Source organism: Mesocricetus auratus, unplaced genomic scaffold (assembly GCF_017639785.1).
Source record: "Mesocricetus auratus isolate SY011 unplaced genomic scaffold, BCM_Maur_2.0 Super-Scaffold_100004, whole genome shotgun sequence".
Classification (NCBI taxonomy): Eukaryota; Metazoa; Chordata; class Mammalia; order Rodentia; family Cricetidae; genus Mesocricetus; species Mesocricetus auratus.
This window is the reverse complement of record NW_024429189.1, coordinates 27471253-27498664: the sequence shown is the minus strand read 5'-3', so window position 1 is coordinate 27498664 and position 27412 is coordinate 27471253. Positions and strand designations below refer to the sequence as shown.

Below are 27412 nucleotides of genomic sequence, written 5' to 3'. Positions count from 1 at the left end.
TCTCATTTGTTTAATTCCCCCTTCCCCCCTCAACATTACAGTCTTTGAGATTCCCTCATGTTGATACGACACTTCTAATTGTTTTTGTTTTGTTTTTTACTTCCATGACTGCCTTGAGCTGATTATATGAAGGAGCTAAAATTTTTTTCCTCTATTTTTGATGGATATTTTGATGTCCCCAACTGGTTTACCCTTTATAATCATATGAGGGAGTGGAGAGATGACTCAGCAGTTAAGAGCACTAGCTGCTCTTCCAGAGGACATGGATTCAGTTTGCAGCACCCACATGTTGGCTCACAACCATCTGTAACTCCAGTCCTGGGGGATCTGATGTCACCCCAGTCCCGGGGGATCTGGCATCCTTTTCCATGCTTCTAGAGCCCTGTCTTCAGTGACAAGCAGTGGAAACACCCATGCAGACAAAATAAAATGTAAAAAGAAAGTTGTTTGCTTGTCTGTTTTGTGGACTGGGGATGTAGCTCAGTTAGTAGAGTTCATGCCCATTATTCACGGATCCTTGAGTTCGTTCCCTAACAACCAAACCATCCTTGGTGACATACTGAGTTTGAGGATAGTTCGAGTCAGATAAGTCTCTGTTTCAAAAAAACAAAACAAAAGAAACAGTAACCATCATTTTTGGTGTTTCTTGGTGCTCGGGTAGAAAAAACATTTCAATATAGATGGAATTTCTAGGTGTTTATATGAAAGTTTCAACGGGATTACGTTTTCCTCTAGTCTATTAAATGGTTATGCTGTTCATATGCTCACTATTTATATATGTGTGTTACCATTACCACCATTTCCCGCCCCTATTAGCTTTTTAAATTGCATTTTTATTTCTTCTTTGAAAAGTCCACACATTTATGCATATACATACACTACTTCTTCCCTTAGGTGTTCTCCACGCCATTATCCTTCAACTTCATGGTCTTCTTTTTCATTATTAGTAACTTCTTGTGCCCAATTAGTGGTTCCTGTATGTGAATGGGTGTGAAACTCATCTACTGGGGCATGGGAAGCCCATTAGTCACCGTGTCCATCTCTCAGCAGCCATCACCTGTCAATAGTTCCTTGCAAAGAGTGGTACATGGGGGTCTCCTCTCTGACCCATCCTGGAAGTTTGACTGGTTTGATCTTGTTGTTCTGGCAAATAAAGCTTGCTTGGAATTGGAAGGTAGAACCAAAATTAACCACAGAGGTTTTGGAGGACTGTAGACAGACAAGACAGGAAGTGGTAAGGTGGGCCAGAGAGGGGTCTTGTCCCTTTTGGAGGAAAGAACAGAGCATGTAGGACAGGACTGGTGGATTCTCTACTTCTCTGATCCTTCAGGTTCTTGCCCGAAGTCTGACTCCTGAATTTTCATTGATAAAGAATATTTAGATCAGTGTTTCATGATCTTGTGTAGGGAACTACAGCTGCTTTGAAGTGATGTGTGCTACAGCCAAGTCACGTCTCGAAGTCAGTGTTTCTCAGCTCTCCTCTCCATCTGCTAGCTTTTGCATCCCTTCTGCCCCATCATTCATGATGCTACCTGAGCTGGGGGCAGGAGTAGGTTCATATAGAGGTGCCATTTACAAATAAACACCCAGAGCCACTTACATTCAGCATCTTCACCAATTACAAGTCTGAATTAACTACTGCCCATTGCGAAATGAAGCCTCTCTGACCAAAGCTGAGTGGCACGTATCTGTGGGTATAATCCTACAAATTAGAAAGTAGTTTGACAGCATGACCATTTAGCAAAACAACAACAGCCAGCTCCTCCTTGGAGCCTATGATCTCCCATGTATTTGGTTTTGAACAGAATGACAGTATGAGGCATGGAACTTCACTTGTGGAGCAGACTTCATCTCCAATTAGAGAGTGGTTGGTTGCTCTTATAACTATCGTGTCACTATTGCATTGTCAACACATTACTGCTAGGCAAGATCCAGCACTGGTTGAAACACTGTTTTATTTTCTGCCCCAGTAGCCTGCATAGTACCTGCTGACACTTTGTAAGATAGCCAGCCAGTCCTAGTCAGTTGAGGCTAATTTCTCTATGCCCTCCTTTATTGTTGTTTTGCTTTGTTTTTCGAGACATGGTTTTTTCAGTGTAGCGCTGGCTGTCCTGGAACTCGCTCTGTAGACCAGGCTAGCCTCAAACTCAGAGATCCGTTTGCCTCTGCCTCCTATATTAAAGGTAGGGTACCACCACCACCCTGCTCTATGTCCTTTTTTTAACTGTGACTGGTACTGTGATAACAGCCACTGTGGCTGTATTTAGAGAGGTCACAATGATGGCACTTGATTGATGTCTTCATAAGAAGAGGAAGCAAGTTCCCTGTATGTCCATGAAAACAAGACTGTGGGCAAGTGCACTGAGAGAGCCAGCTAGCAGCAGGGCAGTAGTCCTCACCAGAACCTGCTTAAAAACTAACATTTCTAGCATCTTGCCTTCAGCCTTATGGCAAAGTAGATATCTTTTATTAAAATCACCTCATCTGGGAGAACTTGACAAGGTAACCAGACAAGAATATAACAGACATAGTGTTGAGATTAAATAGGTGTGGCTTTCTTCTGTTTTTAGACACTGCTTCCTTCTAACTAAGCCTTGACTCTTACCTACGTCTGAGAAACTCCCATACCGGCCTCTTGCTCAATTCCCCACCTAATCTACCTTAGTTTCACCTTGTTTCTTTCACGGTTGCTCTCTTCAGGCTGCTTTCTCAGCTTCTCCCAAACTCACAAGGTTCCTCAAGACTTGCATTCAAGGAGCTCTACTTATTCAGAATAATCCGACTTCTTCCTTGGGGATGACAAAATCGTATCCGTTAAAAGAACTATAACTCAAATCCTAATCTGTAAGATTTAAGACTCCTAGTTCAAATCAAGGGACACCCAAACCAAACTTCTGCGGACAGGACAAAGCATTTGCCTTGGCAGTGTCATAGATCCAAGCAATGCCATTAGGTCCCCTTCCCATGATAGTGTCACTTCCCTGGCAGTTCATGTTTGTGCCTTCCTACAGGCATCCTTCCTAAAGGTCCTGCCATAAGGCCACAGAAAACTCTGTCCATAAAAAAATCCCCTAGTGTGCTTATTTCTCCTGCCCTCTACTTTCAGCATCTCACAGAAGAATGTTGGTTGAACTGATTTGAGTAAGTGCTGCCCTTTTGGTCAATTATTCTAGAAGAAAGTACTGGGAACTGGCACAGCCATGCTTAGAGAACCTGCAGACCACAAAGCAAAGAAGGCTGAGTCTTAGGACTAGCGAATCCATTAAATACATGGAACATGGAAGCTAAATCCCCTTCCGTATGGCCTGCAGGTAGGCATTTCCCCATGATTCGTACATTTAATCCTGACCCTAACATGATTGTGTGAAGCTGTGGGTGCTTTGAAGAATGATTTGGTTATGAGGGCTTTACCCTCATAGATGGAATTAGTTCTTGTTACTAAAGAAGACAGAGGGTACCCACCAGCCACCTCTACCATGTGAGGACACGACTAGAGGGCATCGTTATATGAACCAGACGGCAAGCTCTGCCCAAGCATAAAATTTGCTGGGTTCTTGACCCTAGGATTCCCAGCCACTAAACCTATAAGACATATCTGTATGCTGCTTATAAACTTCCCAGTATTTGCTAAGGCACTCCCTAACAAACTAAGACACCTGAAAGAAAGACTAGGTGAGAGACAACAGACTGTCTCATACACACTGTGTAGGCATGAACTTGCCCTTTCTCTAGTCATCAAGGTTCCTCTCCACAACTGAACTGTCTCTAGAACCTCTCACTTCATTTCCAAGGACCTTGCGTTTGGTGCTATTCTCCTTAAAGTTGGCGATCCTGTCTTCATTCATGTGTCTTTCACAGTTACCAGGCCCAAAGCCTTCCCCTAATAAGATGCTTCCTACAGCAAGGCTGCACCTTTCCATATAATATAGCACCACCAAGCGGGGACCAAGTGTTCAAGTGCCTGAGCCTGTAAGTGTAGTATCCCATTTAAACCGCCACAGGGTCTCACTATGTAACCTGGCTGGCCTGGGACTCACTATGATAGCCCATGCTGTCCTGGGACTCACAGAGCTTTGTCTGCCTCCAGCTCCCCAGTACTGGGATCAAAAGATGCATCACCATGCCCAGCTTGACAATTTTTGCATTTCTGGTGGTCTCTTGAACATGAAACCATGGTTTAATGTGTTCATGGCATGTTTACAGTACATTGCAATTTACAACATGCTTCCACATCGTGTGGTTTTGCTATGTGGAAAACAGAAAGGTACTATGTCTGTTGCATAGATAAGGAAATGGAGATTAGGTGTGGTTCCTTGGCTTACCCAAGGCTGCCTGCAAAGTAGCACAGATTAGCCCCAACCTTTCTTTGGGGTTTTGCTTTCCCATCCTGGCCCAATGAGAAGGGCTGAGCGTGAAGGAAAGAGTGGTGAGACACTGTTCTGGAAACAGTGACCTGGGGAACTGCCTCCACGAAGCCCTGGTAACTCCGCCATGGGTCAGGGTTCCATGAATGGGCCTGTAGAATCTCTACCTCCGTGCCTGGAACACGTGTTTGAAGCCTGGAACCAAAACATCTTTGTGGCCCTGAATGTGACTAAGGAGAGATTCAGCCTACATTTAAATGCCAGATGACAGAAGCAAGTGGCCAAGCAGTGCAGGCCTCTTTGCCAAGCTGGAATGGGAACAAGTGTGACTAAGCCAATGGGACTAGAGGTGGCAAACAATTCATGTCTGGTTGGAATCAAGCACTATGTTGGCAATAACACTTCCAGAACAAGCAAGGTTGACCATAAGCCCCCATTCCAAGGAGCCCTGTAAAGGAATGAGCTGCCTCCTTAGCTGTTACTTCCTGGGATTTCACCAATCGAACCTTCCTTGAGCAATCACAACAATGATGGCAGTGTCACGGCCTGGCCTCCCTGCCTGCTGCTAGCCCAGCAGAAGCTTGTAAAGGCAGAACTTCAGGGCCCAGACGTCTTGTTTCTGTTGCTTTTGCCAAAGCGTTGCTCCAGAGGAGGTTTGCATTGTGTTATAATCATACGGTTTGCAAAGTGATAGTTACGAGTCTGTTAGCATTTCCACCCCAAACCTCGCATTTTCAGCTGCTCACAGTGACTCAAATATAAGAATTCTCTTTAGGCTGAAATTTGGCACACAGGGTCTCAGGCCCAGCTGGGGAGCAATTTCAACCTTTTTTTGGGACCGGATTTCAATAACATCCATTTGGCTGTTTTTGAATAACAGCAAAAGTACAACAGAAGAGAAGTTAGTGGGTTTTTTTAGTGCAAAATGTCACCATTATGTGCTTGCAGAAATGGTATGGGGTGGGGTCCACCCTATCAACTCCCAGCAACGTAGCAGGTGATTAGCCTCTGAGTGGCCTGAGTATGTACACTATTTTCTTGAAAAAAAAATATATATATACCAACCTCTAGTCTGTTATTGAGAACAGAGGAGAGATTTTGTTTAATAACATATTGTGTTTTTGAAAAGCAAAGTTGACTTGGGAACAATGACATACACTAGTGGATATTGAATGTCTCCTACACCCACTCCACAGTGCCACCCAGGCTATGGCAAATTGTAGGATGCAACTGAGTTCCCAAATGGAAAGGAAAGACTGGAAAACGAGCAGAGGAACGGGAACATAGGGTGGGGCGGGGAGACATTGCCATGACCGGGAACGTGGGGTGGGGTGGGGAGACTGTAAAGCAGACAGGAGCCCACGGACCTGACATCAAGCAGAGGAACGGGAACGTGGGGTGGGGCGGGGAGACACTCCCATAACTGCAAAGAAGGCAGGAGCCCATGGACCAGACATCTTGTGCTTTCTTCTAGTCGGTAGTAGATACCAGAACTTGGATCCTTTCTCCACATCCCCACTCACTTATAACAATGAACCAAGTTACAAACTAGATTCCTGAAAAATAAAATGGTTAAGAAAAAGGTTTGGTCTGATTTTGTAAATGAAACATTTCAGCTGGGGGCGGGCATAGAGAACTTGGTGGCAGTCCTGGCACTCGGGAAACTGATGCAGGAGAGTCACAAGTTTGAGATCCTGCCTCAAAAAAGCAAAACAATAATGAGCTGTAGAAAATAATACCACACTTGTGTATTCACTACACAGAATACAAAACATTTCAAACACAATTGAAGTCCTTTTGTGTATCAACTTCGTTGATAATTCCTTGCCTTTTCATGTAAAGATTTATCACTGTTTTGTCAATGTAGGACATTATTCTAATTTTATTTCACTGAACTTAGGATTACTCCTATATTATTAAAGTGTATCTACATCCTGTTTGTATTTGTGCCTTTTCTTGCCAGGAGCCCTCAGGTTCCTTTCTGAAGTCATCACCTATGCCACAGCTGCAGCCCAAGATTGAACAGCCCATTTCCTGTCTGAAGGCAGATTAAGACAATTTTCCTCAACCCCTGTCAAAATGATATTCCAAAATGCCTTAGGGACTTGTGTCTATTACATTATAGTGGTTGCTACCAAGAGTATCTGCCGTCCAGTTTTCGTATGCTTTCAGCCACATCAAACTGTCTCTGCGGCTAGGAAGCCACCCACTGATGATCCCTTTGATGACCTCCAGGTCCCTTTAAAAACAGAAGGCAAGATGTAAGATTTACAGTCACCTCAACTCCCCGCGAGTCACCATCAGTCTGTTCTGGTGTCCCAGTAATGGTCTCAGGGACTGCTTCTAACTAGAATATAAATAGGCTGGTGTGCGGGCTGGAGATAGCTTGGTGCTTGTTTCACAAGCCTGGGGACTGAAATTCAAATCCCCTGAACTCATGTAAATGCTTGGTGGGCATGACGGCCTACCTGTAATTCCAGTATTCCAGTGCTCAGAAGGGCAGACAGGCCATCCTTGGAACATACTGGCTAGTTAATCTGCTGTGGGTTCAACTAAGAGACCCTGCTCAAAGAATAAAGGGGAGTGTGATCAAAGAAGACTCCTAACCCTCAACCCAGGGCCACACGTGTGCACATAGATGCATTTGTACCCTAATGTACACATGTACTTATACACATGCAAACATATGCACATGAATACACAGGAAAGAAAAGGGATTGGAGGTTTTGTTGCTGCTGTTTTTTGTTTGTTTGTTTTGTTTTGTTAACAACTTCATCAGTTCCAATATTTGAAGTTACATTTGACTGAAAAACAAACCATCCTCATGTCTACCTGAATCACAGGTCTACAGGCCTTTCTTTTCTTTTCTTTCCTTTTTTTTTAAGGCCCATGTGCTTTTAGGAAATCAGGGCCTCTTTCTAAGTCCTAGGGCTACAAGCAGTAATTCATAGTAATTAAAAGCCTAGGTTCAAAAGCCAAGGTGTTGTGGCTCATACCTGTAATCTCAGCACTTGAGGAGTTGAGGCAAGAGTATTGTGAGTTCAAGGCCAGTCTGAGCTACATGATGAGTCTAGTTGCAACACTGCTTTATTCCAGCCAGTGTGGTACTGCATGACTAATCCCACCACTTAAGAGATGGAGGCAGGAAGACCAACAGCTCCCGGTTATCCTCAGCTATTTAGTAAGCTTGAGGTCAGCCTGTGCCACAAACGACCCAGGGATCCTACGGAGTTCAGTTCCCCAACATACGCACATCAGATGGCTCACAACTGCCTGTATCTCTAGTTCCAGGGACTCCAACACCCTCTTCCGGCCTCTGCCAGCACCTGTGTCTACACGAACTCATTCAGCACACACTCATATGCATAACTAAAAAATATTTTAAAAGCTTTTTAAAAGTTTTCTTTGTTTAGTACTTGTACAACCTTAGATGAATCACCAAAACAGTCTTCATCAGTTTCATAGTTAGATAAATATTATGTAAGGTGTTCCAGAGCTGAGTTATAGGCAGTTGTGAGCCACTCAGGAGAGGTGCTAAAACCGAAGTCGGGACCAGTGGAGGAGACTGAGGGCTCGTAACAGTGTCAAGCCACCTCTCCAGTTCCGTGGGGTCACTGAATTCACCTGTACAGGAAATAACCCTCGTGGTGGCAGTGAGTGCCATCTGCTTCATTCCTACAAGCATCCCTAGCACATTACAGTGCACTTGGCATGGCACACACGAGTGTGGTCAACGTGGGTTTAGCCTGAATTTTAGACTAATTAAATTTCAGGCAGGTGTCTGTGTGTGTGTGTGTGAGAGAGAGAGAGACAGAGAGAGAGAGAGACAGAGACAGAGAGACAGAGAGAGAGGCGCAGAAAGAGAGAGGCAGAGGCATTCCCTGTCATTTGTCACCAAAAACTTCTTAAACTGCCCCTCCCCACACACTCAAGGAAGCATTGTTGTGACAGGGGTTAAACACAATGGGGTCCATGGCTCCAGTTAATTCTTTGAGAGGTGGGCTCCTGGCATAAACTAAGCCAATCTTAATCTTTTGACGAATTGGGACTGGGTTTAAGATAGGCTAAATGACAGCTATGCTGGGTGTCCTTGTGAGCTTCACCCACAGCAGGTGACTGAGGGGCCATGAAACCAATTGACTTCAGGGAAAGCCCCAGTGGCAGCAGAGTGTGAGCAGCTGCTACTTCCTGGTTCTCCGCCACTGCAGAACGAGGATTTTCTTGTAATAAAGGCCCCTTTTTTTCCTTACATCATTCTGAGTGAGAAGGAAAGATCCTTGGAGTCCTTTTGTTTGTGTGTTGGTTTTAATTATAGCCTTGTATTCTAGGCAAAACACACCTTACTTGCTATAAGTATAATATGTATCTATAAAAATAAGCACTTTGAATAAGGTAAAAAAAAAACACCCAGGGACAAATGCGACCAAATGCACAGCTATGAAAGCTTTGGACACTTACGTGGGGAAACAGACTGCATGAGCCTGGGGGTCTCCAGTCTACCTTTCTCCTGTTCTTGGCAGCCATTCTAATCCCATCCTCTTCTGGCTGCTCCCAAATCAGCTTTCAAATGACCTCCTGGCTGGCATTTTGTTTCTCTTTGAGGTTTTCATGTACAACTCTAAGAATTAGCTATCCCTATCAACGTAAAGCTGGCTGGACTCCATGTCTAAAAGGTTTTAGCAGCACATGGGGACCAGCTGGTTTAAGGCCGTGTCTGTTGGCCATTGTACAACTGCCTGCACATCTGCAGGTCCCGGCGTGCCCTTCTATTACTGTCTGATTTCTATTGCATGCTGTCAAAGGTCTGGTGACTGCCTCTGCTTGAAGTTTGCCTGGAGGACTCTGAACACAGATCCACGTGTGGCTTGGAACCAGGAAACAGTTCGGTTCAGCAAAGTGTACTCACGAAGTACTGATGAATGGAAATGTTGGAAGAGTTGTGCACTCAAGTAAAGGGACTGCTTCCAGATTTACCTCTTAGCTAAGGATTATTTTAAATGTTCCCACACCCAACTGCCTTCTCAGTGCTTTGAGCAGAGACCTGCTCATGATGGCAAATTCCTTGTACCTGTCATTCAGTTGAGTTATCTGTTTCCATATTAACAGGGTTTTGTGCCAGCTATTGAAATTGTTCACTGTGCATTCTTATTCTAACATGTCTTCCTCTATTTCTTTGCTGGTCCCTGTCACTGCACACACACGCGTGCACACCACACACACACACACACTCACACACACACACACACACACACACACACACGCACGCTCGTTCATTTAAAACATTGAGCCTGGAGGCTTCTGTATACTTGGCCAGCATCTTCAAGGTCACTGATGTTACTTCTTGTCTCCACTGTGTGGGAGCCAGAGAGTGAGTCATCGGGGTGAATACTGCCTCTGTAATACTACCAGATTGTGTTTGTCTCCTCTTCAAAGCTCCTCGCCTTAACAGAATAGTATTTCTCCATCCCGCCCACCCAAACAGCAGTCTGGATGCTGAGAAGCAGCAGTTACATGAACAACACTCTTCTTAGGACTTCCCTTCCTCCACCTCAGGACACTAGCAAGACCTTTAGGGGGGGCCATGAGGTCTCAAACAGGTTTTGCCAAACTAGAGAGCACAGCTTGACATCTTGCCTAACTCTCCCTCCCTCCCTTCCTCTCTCCCTCCCTCCCTCCCTCCCTCTCTCCTTCCCTCCCTTCCTCCTCCTCCTCTCCTTCTTTCTCCTTTCCTCTTTCAGTTTTATTACCCAACATTATAATTATACCTTTCTTGATCAGTCTTATCATTTCTTGCCTCTTTAGGTCTCAACTGTCTTTTCTTTTCCATTCACAAAAGAGTTTGAGTTTTCAGAGACACAGGAGACAGCCTGGGTGGTTGGGGGGGGGGGTTAGACCTAGAAACTAGAGAGCAAGACAGACAGACAGACAGACAGAAAGACAGAATCTTTCCCACTTCAACAATGCCATCATGAGCTCATATGATCTTGGCGTATCTAGCATGTCTGCTGCAGATTGGCTACCATGGAAGGGACAGTCAAGGGTACCATCACTGAGCACCTAGGCACAGTATTAAGCCCCATGTATTCATATTTCAACTCCCTATGACTAAAAGAAACAGCATTAATTTGGTTTTAAGACAAGGTTTTGCTATGGGATAGTATATAACTCAGGCTGGCCTTGAACCTATGATCTTCCTTGCCTTAGTGTCTTGGTCACAGAGATGACAGTTGTGAACTATCAGCTAGTCTTACTCATGAGTAAGGTGAGAGTCAAAGGTTTGGAATAGCTTTGCCAAGATGACAGGCAGTGGCAGAAATAAGGAAAATGATTATGTAGGTGCTAAGATCATGCCTATTGCTGCTGTTATTGTTGTTAGTGCTAAGAGAGAGATCAGACTCCCATCAGTCTTTATTTCCCAGCCTTTCCATGCCCTGAATTCTTGATTTCAATTCATGAATACATTGAAAGGGTATAATTTTCTTTGATCATTCTTATGTTACATTAGCCCAGAGCGACTTCTGGTTGTTGCCAGCGGTGTTTGGACTTAAATCTCCCCTGCACTAACACAGCACATCTTAAAATTTCTGCCAATCCCCATTTACATGTTATGTGTGCTAATCAAGTGACCTCCGGGCCTAGAATAATGATGTGATTTACCATCCATGCTGGGACACTTGGAGAGAGAAAGGAACATTATTAGTAACCATGTTGGGCATACCAGGATGCACGGCCATCTTCTTCAGACAAAGTGTGATGAAGCTAATGTCTCCTGTGGACTAGGAGGCTTCTTATAATCCCATCCTAACTAAATGGTGCAAAACAAGAGAACGGAGCTTGCAGGGCACAGAGGTGCCACCTGCCAGACTCCAGCCCTTTTCTCTCTGGCAACTGCTACGTCGGCAGGCCTGGCTGTATGTAATGAAAGGAAGGTAGAAAATCTAGGCATCATTAGAATATTCTTCGTCCCATTCCTTAAGAAAGTGGCAGTCACACATCAGTGGCTTAATAGTCGCCCGTCAAGCTGGTTGTCACTCTCCATGCCTGTAATCCCAACATTCCTCAAGCTGGGGCAGGAGAGTTGCTAGTTAGAGGCCAGCCTGGGCTGCATAGCAAAACCATGACCACCAGCAGCCTCCCCCTCCAAAAGAAGAAAAGTAGAAAAGAACGAATCAGCTGTCGTTTTATCTTTAAAAAAAATGTTTTAAGTAATAATTTACATTTCCATTTATTATTAATGAGGTGGGAGTGTGTCACAGCATGAGTGTGGAGGTCAAAAGGCAACTTAAGAACTTGGATGCAGGGCGGTGGTGGCGCACGCCTTTAATCCCAGCACTCGGGAGGCAGAGGCAGGCGGATCTCTGTGAGTTCGAGGCCGGGCTGGACCGATAGCCTCCGAAACAATACAGAGAAACCCTGTCTCGTAAAACCAAAAAAAAATAAAAATAAAAAAATAAAGAACTTGGAGTTGGCTCTCCCCTTCCACTTTTACACAAGGCTCTGGGGGTTAAACTCTGGTCACCATGCCTGTAAAGCAAGCGCCTTTGCCTGCTGAGCCATGTATGTAGTCATCCCTCAACAGCCATCTTCATCTTCTAAAATTACATTTATTTATTTATTGGGGGCACGTGTGCACTGTGTAGAGAACAGCTTGCAAGAAGCCAGTTCCGTTTTCCCACCCAGTGGGTTCCGAGGACTGAACTCAGGTTGTCAGGCGTGGCAGCAGCCACTTCTATCCGCTCAGCCATCTTGCTGGCCAAATCGTTTTTATCTTAACTGTGGATCCCAGCTCTACTCTAGATGTGCTGAAAATATACTCTGAGGCAGGCGTGGGTAACTAACTGCATTTTAAGTGCTCCTGTAAAAAATTTTTTTCATCTCTTCATTAAAGTGACACCAAATATTTGCACACTCACTCCACACTGAGAGGTGCAGTTTCAAAGGAAGTTCCTGCTAGAGTCGATTGCCCGACTGTTTGCAACATTAGGATTGCTTCCGAGATGCCATCTCTGTGGCCTTCATCACTCGCTATTTGAATCAAATCATTTAAACTACATGAACCTCCCTCTCCCTTTTTTTTGAAGCGGTTGCTGTGGATTGAGCTACAGATGATACATGTTAAGTGTGTGCTTCACCATAGACACTCTAGTACCTCAAACTACGTTAACCTTGTAATTCCTCCTAACATAAATTTTTAGAGATTTGTAGTCATGAATATATACATATATGCATAAACATATATGTATATATACACATATGGCTAGGAATATATTCTTAGCATCTTACATTAGATTAAGAAAAGAGAACATTTCTGTGCTTTCTCATCACAGTGATAACATTTGCCATAAACCGAGCAACATACATGTCAATGATTTGCATACAATACCCCAAATACCTAAAGCCTAAAAGGCAAGCAGCCTCTGCTTTATATATGGGGGATCCACAGCTCAGAGAAGTTGGGGGACCCGCCTGAAGGCCTTGCAGCTTGTGCCTGGCAGAGATTGAAATATTTGGGGAGCTCGTCAGCACTCTGTGAATATGGAGCAATACTTATTGGAGGGCCCCACATGCCTGTGAGCGAGTATGACCTTTTGAGAGCAAGTCCTGGACACAGAGAGACCTGAGTGGCGGTGTTGAGACACGCAGAGGCATTTCTTTGATACAGACAGGCTGCATAGCGCCGATTACCAGTTCACATTTGGGATAGCTTGGGGTGTAGCTAAGCATTTTCCAGGCTAGCCTTGGGATTTATTTCTTTTGTTGGCTGAGCTGCCACACCGCTCTTTATTCATGTTTTCAAGGCAGCGCAAGCGCAGCGAATGTTCTCTAATTGCACTCCCTGCCTGCTCCTTCTGAGCTCCACGGGCTGGTTCCATACGCAGCTCGTGTGGGGAAGGGCTGGTGGCAGCTGCAAGTTGGTGTGTGACACATTGAGTAGTCATATTTCTCTTCTCTGTGGCCCTCCAAAGCCCTTTCCAACATAACTTTTCCCCATCTGTTCTCGTTTGCACTGCATAATAGGGGACAGGTTTTGGAACTTGGGATTCAGGAAAAAAAACATTAAGAGAAAATAAAAATGAGATGGAATTTGAGTAGAAAGAAACTTACTGGCTTCCCACCCCCCTCAGTTGCTGGGATCATTACCAGAGTATTAAATCAATCAAGTTTTTTGCCTAGTTGATTCCTTTTACATGGTAGTGGAGAGAGAGACAGAGACAGACAGACAGAGAGAGAGAGAGAGAGAGAGAGAGAGAGAGAGAGAGTTCTCAAATTGCTTTCAATTGTCTGCATAGCAATAAGATAGGCAAGCATGGCTGAGCCGGGACAGATTCAGCCTTGCCCATAACCTGCCTTAACTTTCTTCATATTCGTTCAGCTTGTTTAATAAGTGCATTAATTGTCCCCTGCCCCGGGTTCCCCCTCTGAGCAATGGATGCCAGATGGGAAGCTTAGAATATCTACAGCCATTTTTGAAAGCACCAAAGGCCACCTCTGTGATCTGCAGGATCTGGGAAACAATACAAACACCACATTTCCACATTTCGCCACAATGCATTTTTCTTCTGTAAACCAGGACACACACACACACACACACACACACACACACACACACACACACACACACACACACGACACTGCCAGGAGTACAATATACTCCCAGTTTCACAGCTATCTTGCTTAAGCTGTAGCTAACATAGGCATTTAACTTTGAAGAGTGAACACATTTAAGGAAGAATATTCAGTAAACAATAAACATGAATATGACAAAACAAAAAGAGTACAAGAAAGTCTGCTTAGGAAGCAATTAGGGGCTGCGGGTGTAGCTCAGTTGATAGAGTGCTTGTCTCATGCACGAAGTTCATCTCCAGTACTACATTAAAATAAAATAAAATAACCATGCCTGCTGGTGATGCCTGTAATCCTAGCTTGGGAGGTAGAGGTAGGGGAGTCAGAAATGAAAGGTCATCTTGGATGACATGGCAAGTTGGAGGCTAGCCTGGGCTACACAAGAAGACTGGCATTTCTTTCATCCTTTTCTTATGGGAAAGGTTTATTACTGAATCAGCCGTAAGTTCCCAGTGTGACATTAGTCACAGACCTTAGGTCACTGGCTCAGCAGGGGTTTATAGTCCTTTGGAGGAGTGCAGCCCTCCTTTCAGTCTGATGAAAGATCATAGATTTCCTTGGGGGGAAAATACTCTCATGCTCCCACAAACTTGCATAGACTTTCTGGGTCCCCAAGATAACTTAGCCCCCACCCACAGACTCTTTGGGGACCAGGGAGCACGGTTGTGTCTGAGTGCTTCTCTATTTTCTTGGGTTTGTGTGTGGGTCAGCAGTTGAAGCTTTCAGCCACGTTTTCCATATTTCTGCAAGAATGCCATCTTCCCTCTTTACAGATGCAGGGGAAAACATCCCCACTTGCTGTCTGTGCTGATGAGACAGTACACACCACGTTTGCTTCCCAGCCTCCCCCATCCCTGCTTTCCTCAAAACACAGACATGCTACAAAAATATCTGTAGCTGAGACCTATTGGTAGGTTTTTCCAGGTCAACTACTTATTGCTTGGGATGGGCAGCACCCTACTCCGTTAGTGCAGAAACTGTGAACCATGCCCTTTCTCGTGTGCCTGTTACTGATCCATCAGTGACTGGCACCTGCCACAGACAGACTGGTTAGCATCCCTCTATTGTGTATTAGGGCTTCAGAAAAAAAATGAACAAGGTGCGAGCCAGGATAGGCTCCTTATTTGTTAATTCTGTACAGAAGAGCCAGGCACACACAGCGTTCAACCACACATATCTACCGGCCACCACCCCCCAGCAACTTCTCCGGAGGCAAATATTTTTATAATCTCTTCTGCATCCTCTCTCCATATTTTCCATAATTCCCAAACTCTTTTTTCCAAGTTACTCTTTTATTTATGAGAGGATGGTGATGATAGAATAGTTATTTTTCCTCAACCTAAGGCCACATGATTACTAAAAAAAGGAATTTGTTGTTGTTGTTGTTGGTGGTGGTGGTGGTGGTGGTCATTGAGACAGGAACTCAGACTCACTGTGTAGCTGAGAATGCCCTCAAACCCCAGATCCTCCTGTCCTCCCAAATGCCAGGCTTATAGCACCACACCCAGCACAGAAGGATAATTATAAACAGATGCATTTACTGAAAATATCCCAGGCAATGGACCGTATTGCTGGAGGTTAGATGCATAATCCCACCTCTTTCTTGAGGCAGGTAGAATGATCAGCTTCCCCGTGCAGATAAGGAAATTGTTGCATAAACAGAAAGCTCCGGAACCAGCTGCAGCTTCACTACCTAGCCTTTTCTAAATATCTGGTTTACTCCACTCATTGTTTGGCTGTTGATTCTGGGACAGGTATTTGCGATGTAGTTCCCGTGGCCTCACTTGCCACCATCCTGTCTTAGCCTCAGCCTCCCAAGTGCTGGGATTAGAAGAGGCCAAGTTGGCCTCTTCAGTTTTGAAGAGCTAATTTATCACAGAGTCTGTACCTCTACCCGAAACATTAAAATGAGGGCCCACAGAGACAGTTTAGTGGTTAAGAGCACTTGCTGCTCTTTCGGGGCACCTAGTCATGGTTCCCAGCACCCACATGGCAGTTCACAACCACCTGTAATTCCAGTTCCAGAGACTCCAACTTTTGTGGCCTCTGCATCTATGTGGTGCACACAGATTCATTCGGCCCCGCAGTCCAGTTCCAGGGGAGATGCTGCCCTCCTCTGACCTCTACTGGCCCAGACACAAATGTGATGCACTTACATACATGTAGGCAGGCAAAGCACTCACACATATAAAATATATTAAATAAATACTTTTTTGTTTGTTTTCTTTTTTTTTTCAAGGTAGGGCTTCTCTATGTAACAGCCCTGGCTGTCCTGGAACTTGCTGTGTAGACCAGGCTGGCCTCAAACTAATAGAGATCTGCCTACCTCTGCCTCCCACGTGCTGGGATTAAAGGTGTGTGCCACCACTGCCTGGCTTAAATAAATGCTTTGTAAAAGCATTAAAACACATTGCCTTCCTCTTTCTTTCCTGTTGTTTCTGTGTTCCTACCCCATGGCTGAGGATTTCTGTGCAGTAATAACCAATATAGATGTGCACACTTCTACATAAAGGGTAGTGATCTTTTCTTTTTTGCTGGAATTATGTGGCATAGCATTTTCTTGCCCCTTACAGATTTATTTTTTGTTTCATTTGCCAATATATTGAGAAGCTCACCTTATATAATATGTTACAAACTTCTTTGTTGCAGTTTTCAAATAGTCTGGTGTTCGGTGTAGGGATGTATCATAATTTACTGGCAAAGCATGTCATACTGCTGAACATTTAGGTAATTTCCATCTTTTTACTTTTCTGTTTAGTGCTGGAACAAGAACTTTGCACACACCATCTTACAATTAAATGTGTGTAGCCATTAAAATGTTTTTTAACAGATATGGAGTATCTACAGAATAGAGCTACAGGCCGAGAGTTGGTGGCACATGACTTTAATTCCAGCACTCAGGGAGGCAGAGGCAGAGGCAGGTGGATCTCTGTGAGTTCAAGGCTAGCCTGGTCTACAGAGAGAGTTTCAGGACAGGCTCCAAAGCAATACCGAGAAACTTTGTCTTGAAGAAAAAAAAAAAAAAAGGAAAACCAAAACCAAACCAAACCAAACCAAATCAAAAACAACAAAACCCCCAAAACCAAAAAAACAGAATAGAGCTACAAGGTTAATTGTGTGTGCATTTATAATTTTGCAAGAACATTTAAGATTGTCCTCCACAGACTTTGGGCCCCCTTCCAAATGACCATAACACGTGAGAGCACTGCAGTATTCTCTGTTAATTCAGGCTCTCCTACTCACATCTAGAAGATTTATCTTCTCAAAAATATCTCAAAGATGATTTATAGAAAAAGAAATACAGAAGCTAGGGATGTAGGTCATGGGTGGGGCACTTGCCTAGCAAAACCCAAGGCTCTTAGTTCAGTACCAACCAACACACACACACACACACACACACACACACACACACACACACACACACACACACACAGTTTTAGTTTCCCATTGTGTATTTTCCCCCTCCTTTGTTTAGAGCACCCCCTACCTTTCAAAGGAAGCTGAGGTTTATGAACTTGGATCATCGAGCAAACCTGCCCTGCTTAAGGGTTCAACCAGCAGATGGTTGACCTCTAAATCATGCACACAAGCCTTTCTATGGAGCTTTTAATAACACTTCACTGTTCTCCATTGCAGTAACCCACTGCTGGACAGCTCTACCACCAAGTTCCCTGCCACCAACCTTCCTAATAATACCCACACATAGCCTTCTCTCTCTTTCTCTTTCTTCCCTCCCCCTCTGGTCCTCTGTCCCTCTATCCCTCCCTCTTCCCTACATCTCTCTCTCCCTTCATTCCCTTTGTCTCTATTTTTGACAAAGAGTATCACCATGTAGTCTGGTGGCTTGTCTGGAACTCACTGGGTAGACCAGTCTGGCCTGGGACTCAGAGATCCTGTCTCTACTTTCACCAGTGCTGAGATTAAAGGCATTAACCACCACACCTTCCTTTTTCTTTTTTTAAAGACAGGATCACTCCATGTAGCCCTGGCTTTTCTGGAACTCCCATGGAGACCAGAATGGCCTAGAAGTCAAAGTGATATGCATGCTTCTAGGAGTCACCAGGTTCTTTGGGAGGCTTATGAAGGGCTACCACAGCCCCTCCTCCACTCATGGTGGATGTCTCCAGATTATCAGAAACAAGTCTTGGAGAAACCTTGTCCATTTCAGATGTATAAAGCACCCAAAGAAACAACAATCTTCCTTAAAAATCAACATGGCCCGGCAGTTGGTAGCACAGGCCTTTAACCCCAGGACTCAGGAAGCAGTGGCAGAAGAGAGTCTGTGAGTTCCAGACCAGTGGAGAAGGGGAGGGGTCTGCATAATGAAACCTTGTCTCAAAAGAGGGCACAGACAAGATGATGTTATTAGCAGTGACCAAAATTTGATAAATCTGCCAGAATGCTATCCTTTATGATTAGTTCTATAAAAAAATAAAAATGTAAAGGATGAACAGAGACATCCCTCACTCTTTCAGATTCTTGTCTTGTCTTCAGCAGGAAGAGCCAGGAGCAATCTCCTCGTCGTAATGGCAAAGCTTTGTCTTCAAGGCAACTTCAGTTCAGTTCTGAAACTTTCAAACGTGGTTTTGCAGGGTTCTCCTGAGTCAACTGCTCCTGAGTCACACAAAGGGGGCCTTTATTAATAAGCATATCCTGCTCATTGCAGAGAAAATGAATGCCTCAGAAGAATTCTACAAATGTTTAAAGAGAAAACAAAAAAAAACAATGTGGTAAACAGACAAGGACGTGATGAGCTGTCTAGGTAATTGGTTGTTTCTGTGCACCTGGTTCCAAAGACAATATTTAATGTGTAATCTGTTTCATCTGCTCAGGGAAGTGAGTGTAACTCTACCCTCTGGATCACATCTGCATTAAAATGAGGGGAGGCAGAGTCTCATTGCAGTGCGTGGAAATTTATGCACATGAGTTGCCTTTTACATGGAGACAGCAATTATACCCCTAGAAATGCAGTCTGTGGGAGAAAATGACATATTCAAGGCTGGGGAACAAAAGCCTAATGCTAAGGGGACATTAACAAGGTTGGGAACCCCCCTCTCAACAATTAACATGATCATTTACAAAATCTGCAGTCTATAAAATTATTTTTAAAACATGTTTTTCAAAACAATGTGGGTTTTTTTTTACTTTCCTAAAAAAATCATTAGCAATCATAGAGAATCTGCTTGACTACTCCACAGCAACAAATATATTAAATTCTCTTCAGATATACCTAATGATTAAAAACACCAAGAAGTGGTAAATGACCATTGGTTTAACAGCTCTGAATGGACATGGGGAGTGAGGGGGGGAGGGTGTGGGGTGGGAATGTGCCTAAGAAAAGTTCACCCTCACGTCAGAAAGTTGTGTTAGAAAACAGCAATCCTGCAGGGCGGTGGTGGTACACACTCTTAATCCCAACACTTTAGAGGCAGAGGCAGGAGGATCTCTGCGAGTTCTAGGCTGGCCTGGTCTACTGCACGAGTTCCAAGACAGCCTCCAAAGCTACAGAGAAACCCTGTCTCAAGGGTGTCTGCAGCAGCAGGGTAGGGATGTGGAGTGAGGTAGCAGAGTTAATACATGAAAGAACCCGGTCAACAACAACAACAAAGGATTGGGGGTTCTTTCCCGCCTGTGGCACCTAGAACAAACAGAGCGTGGCATAAGCAAGGGCAGAGACAAATAGACAGGAAAGGTGGATGCTGTGTAAATGACCTAAGAAACGCCTTGTGACTGCTGCTCCAGCGCTTTCTTGGGGGACAGGGCTTCTCTATGTAGCCTTGGCTATCCTGGAACTCACTCTGTAGACCAGGCTGAGATCTGCCTGCCTCTGCCTCTGCACCGCTGCGATTAAAAGCATGCACCACCACACAGCGCTTCTGAGCTGTCTTGTCCCAGATGACTAGTCAACTTTTATTCTCTGGAGTAACTTTTCCTTTCTTCACAAACTTTTTCTAGTACGTCATCAAGTGTTCCTGCTCTTCTTTTTCTTGGGACACAAGAACCTAGACGTCTCAGCAGGTGCCCTTCCCCACTGTGACTTCACCTAAAACATCCCTAACATACTGCTTTCTGGGCACACAGAAAAACCACATTTCACATACCACCTGTTTGCAGGTATGGCTTATATCACCAACGAACTACATTGCTACTAGACTAAGGTAGAGCACCATGAGTCAACACAGCCTACCAATTGTTTCACAAGTTCTCAGATTTTTAAGGCTTGACCTTCATATTTAGTAGTGCATTTGTATGTACTAGTAATCTGTATGTGCATAACTTTTTATTAATCTTTTTTCAAAATGTGAGTAAACATGCTACTTTTATTACTTTCATATGACATTTATCATTTCAATTTAAGAAAGCTTGATTTAAAACCAATATTGCCACATTTACATATTTAGAATGTGTGTGTATCTATTTGAAACTTTTATTAAACAGAAATAGAAACATTACTGATTTCTTTTCTTTTTTTCTTTCCTTCTTCTTCTGAGACAATCTCACTATATAGCCCTGGCAGAATTCACTATACAGATCAAGCTGGTCTAGAACTCACAGAGATCTATTCATCTCTGCTGGGACTAAACTGGCACCACCACCATGTCCAGCTTCTTCTTATCTAATCATCAATTTCTTGAAAAGAAAAGAAAAAACCGTAGAGGTTATATTAAATTAATTCTGAGTCTTTGTCATTGTTTTATTCCAAGCGTCTCAAAGTGATGATGATAGAACTTTTGCTTTATTCTGGGAAATCAGGTATCCAGTTAAGACTGTTCTGAATAGTGCAACGCCCAACACCCAAGTGGATGAGAGTCATGTGGAAGCAGACGATACTTTCGGGAAAATCTTCTTATTTTCTAATGGTTTCTATGACAGGGTCTCACACAGTCCAGTGAGCCTCCAACTACCTATGTGGCTTAGAAAGGGGACCCTGACTTCCTCATCCTCTTGCCACCACCTCCCAGGTGCTGGGATCTCAGGCATATGTCATTACTCTAGGTTCTGGACACTTGACTTGTCAACAGGAATCACAAGCCCTTCTTGATGGCAAGGTAGCTTCTCCAATGGAACACACACGAGAGCATGTGAGAGGCACCAGGGAACAATTTTTGGATGCTTATTTTCTTTAGTAAGTTACTTTTCCCTTTCCCCTTTCCCCAAATATGCCAGGCTAAGCACTGCTTCCCCTTGGCTGTGAGTCCATTCCTTTCCCATGCCCAGCCTCTTCTCCACTATAAAGAGAATTAGGTGCTTTGAAACTCGGGCTTCTTACAGGTCAACATCTTCAGCTCCTTGGGTGGGACACTTGCTTCCTCCATTCCAGACTGGTCCCCTGGATAGATGCTAGAGTACCTGTGCTGTTTGTGGAGTGCTAGGAGGACCCGACTCAACACACCTATCAGTTTAAAAACTCAAATTCTTTGTCAAAGAGAAAGTGGAATTGAGATTGGTGCATTTCCTACGTGGGTACTATTTGGCTCAAGACTGGGGGTATATAGAGATGACTGAATTTAACTGAACATAATTTATCTAGACGCTTAAGAAAATCAAAGATCATTTAGTAATTTTTTTCTATCATTAGTAGCAGATACTATTTTAGGAATCTGCAATAAAGTAAGTATATAGTTGCTTTATCCAAATGTAAGGAACTTTGCAACTGGTCTTCTTCCTTATTTCTTGGAGTTTCTTCAACAATAGAAAATATTCCTCCAAAGAAGATGAGCAGTTCCTCTCTGAGGATGGAGGGCTAATATTCAAAAGTTATTGATAGATAAGAGTCTCTACTTTGTTCTTACTAAGTAAGTAAAGAAAATCCCTCCATATTCTGATTTTCAATATTCTTGATAAAAGTAACACCAAATACCACAACAGAATAAGCAAAGGGCATTAATTGAAAGAAAACTACAAAATGATGCACAAATTCCAGCATCATTAATAATAACCAAATGAGTTCAAACTAAAATGAATTTTGGGGGGAGTTAATCTCAGGCTTCACAAAGAAGCAGGCAGGTCCTCCACCACTCTGCTACAAAACCAGATCAAAACAGTTAATTTAAAAAATTCCCTCCTGGACTGGACTGGTATAGTTCATGCCTTTAACCTCAGCACTCAGGAGGCAGAAGCAGGAGGATCTTTGAGTTGATGACAGCCTGGTCTACAGAGCAAGTTCCAGAGAAACCCTGTCTTGAAAAATCAACTACCTCTCCGGAAAAAACAAAAAACAAAAACGAACAAACCAAAAAACAACAAAACAAAAAAACCCCCACAAACCAAACCCAAACCAAACCAACCAAACAATCAAACAACAACAACAACTCAAAAAATTCCCAGCAGGCAAGGACAGGACAGGGTTGGAGACAGTATAACAAAGCATGGTAGAAGACACCTGTAATTTCCACACTTCTGAGTCAGAGACAGGAAAATTACTGTAAGTTTGAGTCCAGCTTGTTCTACACGGTGAGTAACAAGCCAGCCAGGGCTGTATAGTGAGATCCTGTCTCAAAAGAGAAGAAAACCCAAACACATTAATGGAAAGGGCTCAAATACTTAGCCATTAGAAGTATGACCAGGATTTCTTCTCTTGGGATTCTATCCTAAAGAAACAATGAGATATGCCCAATGTTGTGTGTAGCCACAGATCTTAGCCACTCTCTCAGAGAATACCTGATGACTTGGAAAACTACTCCAAACACAACCAAGAAACTAGGTGTCCTTATACATAATATGTGAATATCAATACAAAAGACTCAAATAAAAATGATTCCAAATATTTACTTACACTGTATGTAGCAAAATAATCTTACCTTCTTTGAAATACTCTTCTTTGAGGCTGGAGCAATGGCTTGGTGGTTTAGAACCCTGACTGCTTTCCCAGGTTTGATCCCCAGCACCTACATTCTGGCTTATAAGCAACTATAATGCCAGTTCCAAAAGAATCCCACACCCTCTTTTGGCCTCTGCAGGCATTGTAGGCATGAGGTATATAGACATACATGCAGACAAAACACCCATACATACAAAATAAAGTAATAATAAAAATGCTTGCTCTATTTTTAAAGTGCATATGACGTTATTTTTACTTTTAATTTCCAACAAATTTGTTTATTCTTATGAATACCTATTGTAAAAAATAGAGATATAAACCAAGAATAAAAGGTATACAGGAGGATACCACCGGTATATACAGGGTTTCACTTTGAGGCAATGAAGATGGTTTAAAATTGATCTTCAGTGATGATTGCTCAAGACTGTGAGAGAAACCTTTAAACTGTACTCTTGAAATGGGTGATGTGTATAGTAAGAAAATTATAGTTCAAGGAGTCTGGAAAGATGGCTCAGTGGTCAAGAACCTGCATGGCTCTTCCAGAGGACTAAAGCTATATTCCCAGGGCCCATGTCAGGTAGCTCACACCACCAGTAGCTCCAGCTGCAGGGAGTCCAGTGTTTCTGGCTTCTATGGACATCTGTATGTATGTACATATGTCTACACACAAACACACATATGCATGGTTTAAAATAAAATAAATCTTAAAAGGGAATTACAGCTCAAGAAAATTTCTATTAAAAAGTGGTTTGGGCCTGGGTGTGGAGGCACATACCTTTAATCCCAGCATTTGGGAGGCTGTGAATTTGAGGCCAGCCTGATGTACAGTGAATTGTAGGTCAGCCAAGGCTACCTAGGGAGTCCTTGTCATAACAAACAAACAAACAAAAAGTATGTGTTGGGGTGTATGTGGCTCTGCAGTTGAAAGCTTGCCAGCACACCTAAGGGTTCAATCTGTAGTGCATATACTTGTATGCATATACCCAAACATGAGTACCCCTCCGAGCACTCATGCGTGCGTGTGCAAACACACACACACACACACACATGTGCATGCCATTCAAATATTACCTGCACTGTCATAATCTCAAGATTATCACTGCTAGCATCTTTGTGCATAGCCCTCTAAAGTAATTTCTGTATAGCATACATGGTAGTTTAAAAAAAACTATAAAATTGGGTCATAGAATACATACCACTTAAAAGGCATTCTTAATTACAACATGTTTAATTTCATAATCAGAAAGTAAAATTGGACCAAAGGGTGGTTAGGAGAACCAAACTCTAGTCCCAGCCTTGCCTTAAGTAGTTATGAAACTTTGAAAAGCTGTGTGTTGGAGGATTAACTTTTCCAAAGATAACAGGCAGAGATGGGACCAGAGTGAGCTCTCTGGCAGCTCCCAAACCCCCTAACAGGATGACAGAGTAAAAATAATCTTGGGAGTAACAACTTTATTGCAACAGAAAAGACTGTTTATCAAAGGGTGACTAGTGAGCATCCAGATACATTGTGACATTAACTAAAAACAAAAAGCATAGAAGAGCATCTATTATGTTACCAGTTGTGACAAAGCAAAAGAAAACACATGTAATTGTTCCTATTTCTGGAACACTTCTGAAAGAATACATGGCAATCTGGCAATAAGAGGAAACTGGTTCTTTGTGCTTTCTTCACTACAGTCTGCCCTTTTGTCCTTGTATACTTCACGTCATTCATTTGTCCATGTGTTTTGGTGTTGGGATCGAACCCAAGGCTTTGAACAAGTGTTAGCTAGCAAGGCAAACACAGAGATACATCCCAGCCCCTTGAATAATCTTTTTAAAAACCCACCATATTAAGACAAAAATCTTGATAACAAAGGAATATGAATGTCTTGTATAGCGATGAAGAACTTACTTCCTGGTGCTAATCCATCTTATCCCTTCCCTTCTCGTGACTGGTGAGACCCACATGATTTGGACTTTGCCAGGCTACCCAGACGTGTCCTGTGGCCATTTCCACAAGCCTTCATCCTACTGGGTCCAAAAGGTTTTTTGTGAGTTCCTGGAAATATTGAGTTTTTACTCTCAGGTCAAATGTAGGAATTCAGTCAGTACTGACAGGTCTCCAACATGCAGCTGTGGCTCCCCACTAGAGGAGAAGAACAGAGACTCTGAAATCTGAAGTTACTTGCATAAGGTCACACGGCTAGTTCTCCACTATGTGTAATTAACCTCAGTAGCTGCTCTCTAGAGTTTCATTCAAAAAAAAAAAGTAGGTTAATAAAAAGGAAGTGCCTGCATTTTAGATATGGCTAGAATTGGGGCCACATTAGGCCTTAGAAAATTAATTTGATTTCTTATCTATGACAATGTCTTCACAGTGCAAATGCTCAGAGAAAAATCAGGGAAAGGAATATTCTCAAAAAATGGAAAGCCACCTTGATTCAGAGTTCTACCACAGTGAAATTTGGAATGTATTTGTTTAATTTGATGAAGAAATTGATTTGATCTTCTTAACTGCATTTACCCTAGGGACTCAAGGGACTGGCTTTTGAAGCCTACATCTAGACAGTGAAGCAACATTAACCATAGTGAAGTAAGTTAAAAACGCTAGGAACTTCAGAATTAGGGTCTCAGAAAAGATGCAAGGAGGTCAGTCAGGAGAGTCTGAAATGCTAGCAAAAGCTGCAGAGCCCCGGTAAACAATCTCCATCTCAAAGAAAGAGACCTACAAGCAGACTGTGCATGCACACGCCCGTACACACACACACACACACACACACACACACACACACACACGCGCGCGCGCATGTACGCACGCATGCACGCGCGCATGCTTTGAATCCATCTCATTGCCGCACCTCCCACCTCACAAATACAAATCCATATGCATTTCTCAGCAGTGAGATTCTGTTCCATGACTGTCAGATCTTTTGAAAATATGTGCATTTCTATTTTTATAATGTTTATTGTTTCTGCTTATTAAAGTAATGCTATAGAATGATTGGAACACAGAGATCTGGGAAAAAAAGATATGAGAGCACATTTCTAATGTGGGGGAGATGTTGTGAGACACAGCCTCTGCAGCTCAGGCTTGTCTGCCACTTACTAGGTAGCCCAAACTGATCTCAAACCTGTAGTAATTCTCCTCCTTCATAGAGAAAGACACACAGAGAGAAAGAGTCAGAGAAAGAGGAGGAGGGAGGAAGGGAAAAGGAGAGAGAGAGAGTGAGAGAGCGAGAGAGATTACATTTTCTGAAATATTGTTTTCTAAAATTGTGTGTGTGTGTATGTATGTGTGTGTTTACAGTATCTTTCCCTGTTGTCCCCCACTGTAATTATTATTATTGAGACAGGGCCTCTGTATGTAATTCTGGCTCTCCCGAAGTTCACTAAGTAGACCAGGCTAGCCTCAAATTCACAGAGAATGCTTGCCTCTACCTCCATAGTGTTGGGATTAAAGGTGTGTGCCACCACCTACAACACACATAATTTTTGAACTGGGATTTCCCTGGATATCGAATATCAGCTAGACTGGCCAATGAGCTCCAGTGATCTTTGTATCTCTGCTGGGCCAGTGCTAGGCTTCCAGGGCCAGGCTCCAGACAGAATGCTGGGATCTGAGCTTGTTCTTTTGTCTTTTGGGTCTCTGTGAGAGGGAGAGACAATTATGGAGTGATGGAGTCAAAATGCTAGCTCAGCTGTGTGTTTTCAATTTAGAACTTATTGTTGGAGTCTTCAACTTTGTAAGATGATGGTTATACTTTTATGCAAATTATTTTGGGTCTGACACTTATTATTTTCTTAGCATAAATTCTTGAGGTATAACTATAGTGTCAAGAGGCATAAATAATCTTAAGATGTTATGTATCACCTAACTATCTAAATTGTTTTCCAGTTTGCAATTTCCTCAGCAACTGTGTCCTTTATTAAATCAATTTTGTCAATAGAAACATGCTTAATTACTGACAAAAGTTGTGACTAATTGCATGGACTATTTTATTGGTATTACCATTTCTTTAGTACTTATTTACTCACAAACTCATTAATTTTCATTTATTCATTTTGAGAGAGAGTCTGTCTGTGTAGTCCTGGAACTCCTTATGTAGACCAGCCTGGCCTAGAACTCACAGAGATCCTATCCCTATCTCCGAAGTGATGGGATTAAATGTATGCATCACTATGTCTGGATTACCTTTTTTTCACTTTCTCCAGCTCTTAAAGGATACACATTTCTAGTTCTCACATATAATCATTTTGATTTTCATCAAATTTGATTTTGTAATTACAGCATCCATTTTATTGATTTTAAATTTTTTGTACATTAAAATTTTAATCCTTTTGAATATGTGTTGTGAATAATTTCATTCTGTTCCCCTCTTATTTGATTAATCTTTGAATACTTTTGGGAAAAGTTTTACATAGTCAATTCAAATAAATTATTCTAGTTTTCTATTTGGAAAGTAATTTTATTTCGTTTTAAAAATAATTTATTTACTTTATTTGCATTGGTGTTTTTCAGGCATGTATGCCTGTGTGAGGGTGTCAGACTTGTAGTTACAGACAGTTGCTAGTTCCCATGTGGGTGCTGGGAATTGAACCTGGGTCCTCTGGAAGAGCA

General features: G+C 42.9%; 1 long non-coding RNA gene across 1 annotated transcript; it reads right to left on the bottom strand.

The window, feature by feature from the left end:
* Positions 1 to 18334: 18334 nt before the first annotated feature.
* On the bottom strand, positions 18335 to 27313 carry LOC121140354. Its single transcript, XR_005877143.1, has 2 exons — positions 24707 to 27313; positions 18335 to 18602 (listed from the first exon to the last, which is right to left on the bottom strand). It is a non-coding gene; the product is annotated as an uncharacterized LOC121140354 (long non-coding RNA).
* Between the last annotated feature and the right edge of the window lie 99 nt (positions 27314 to 27412).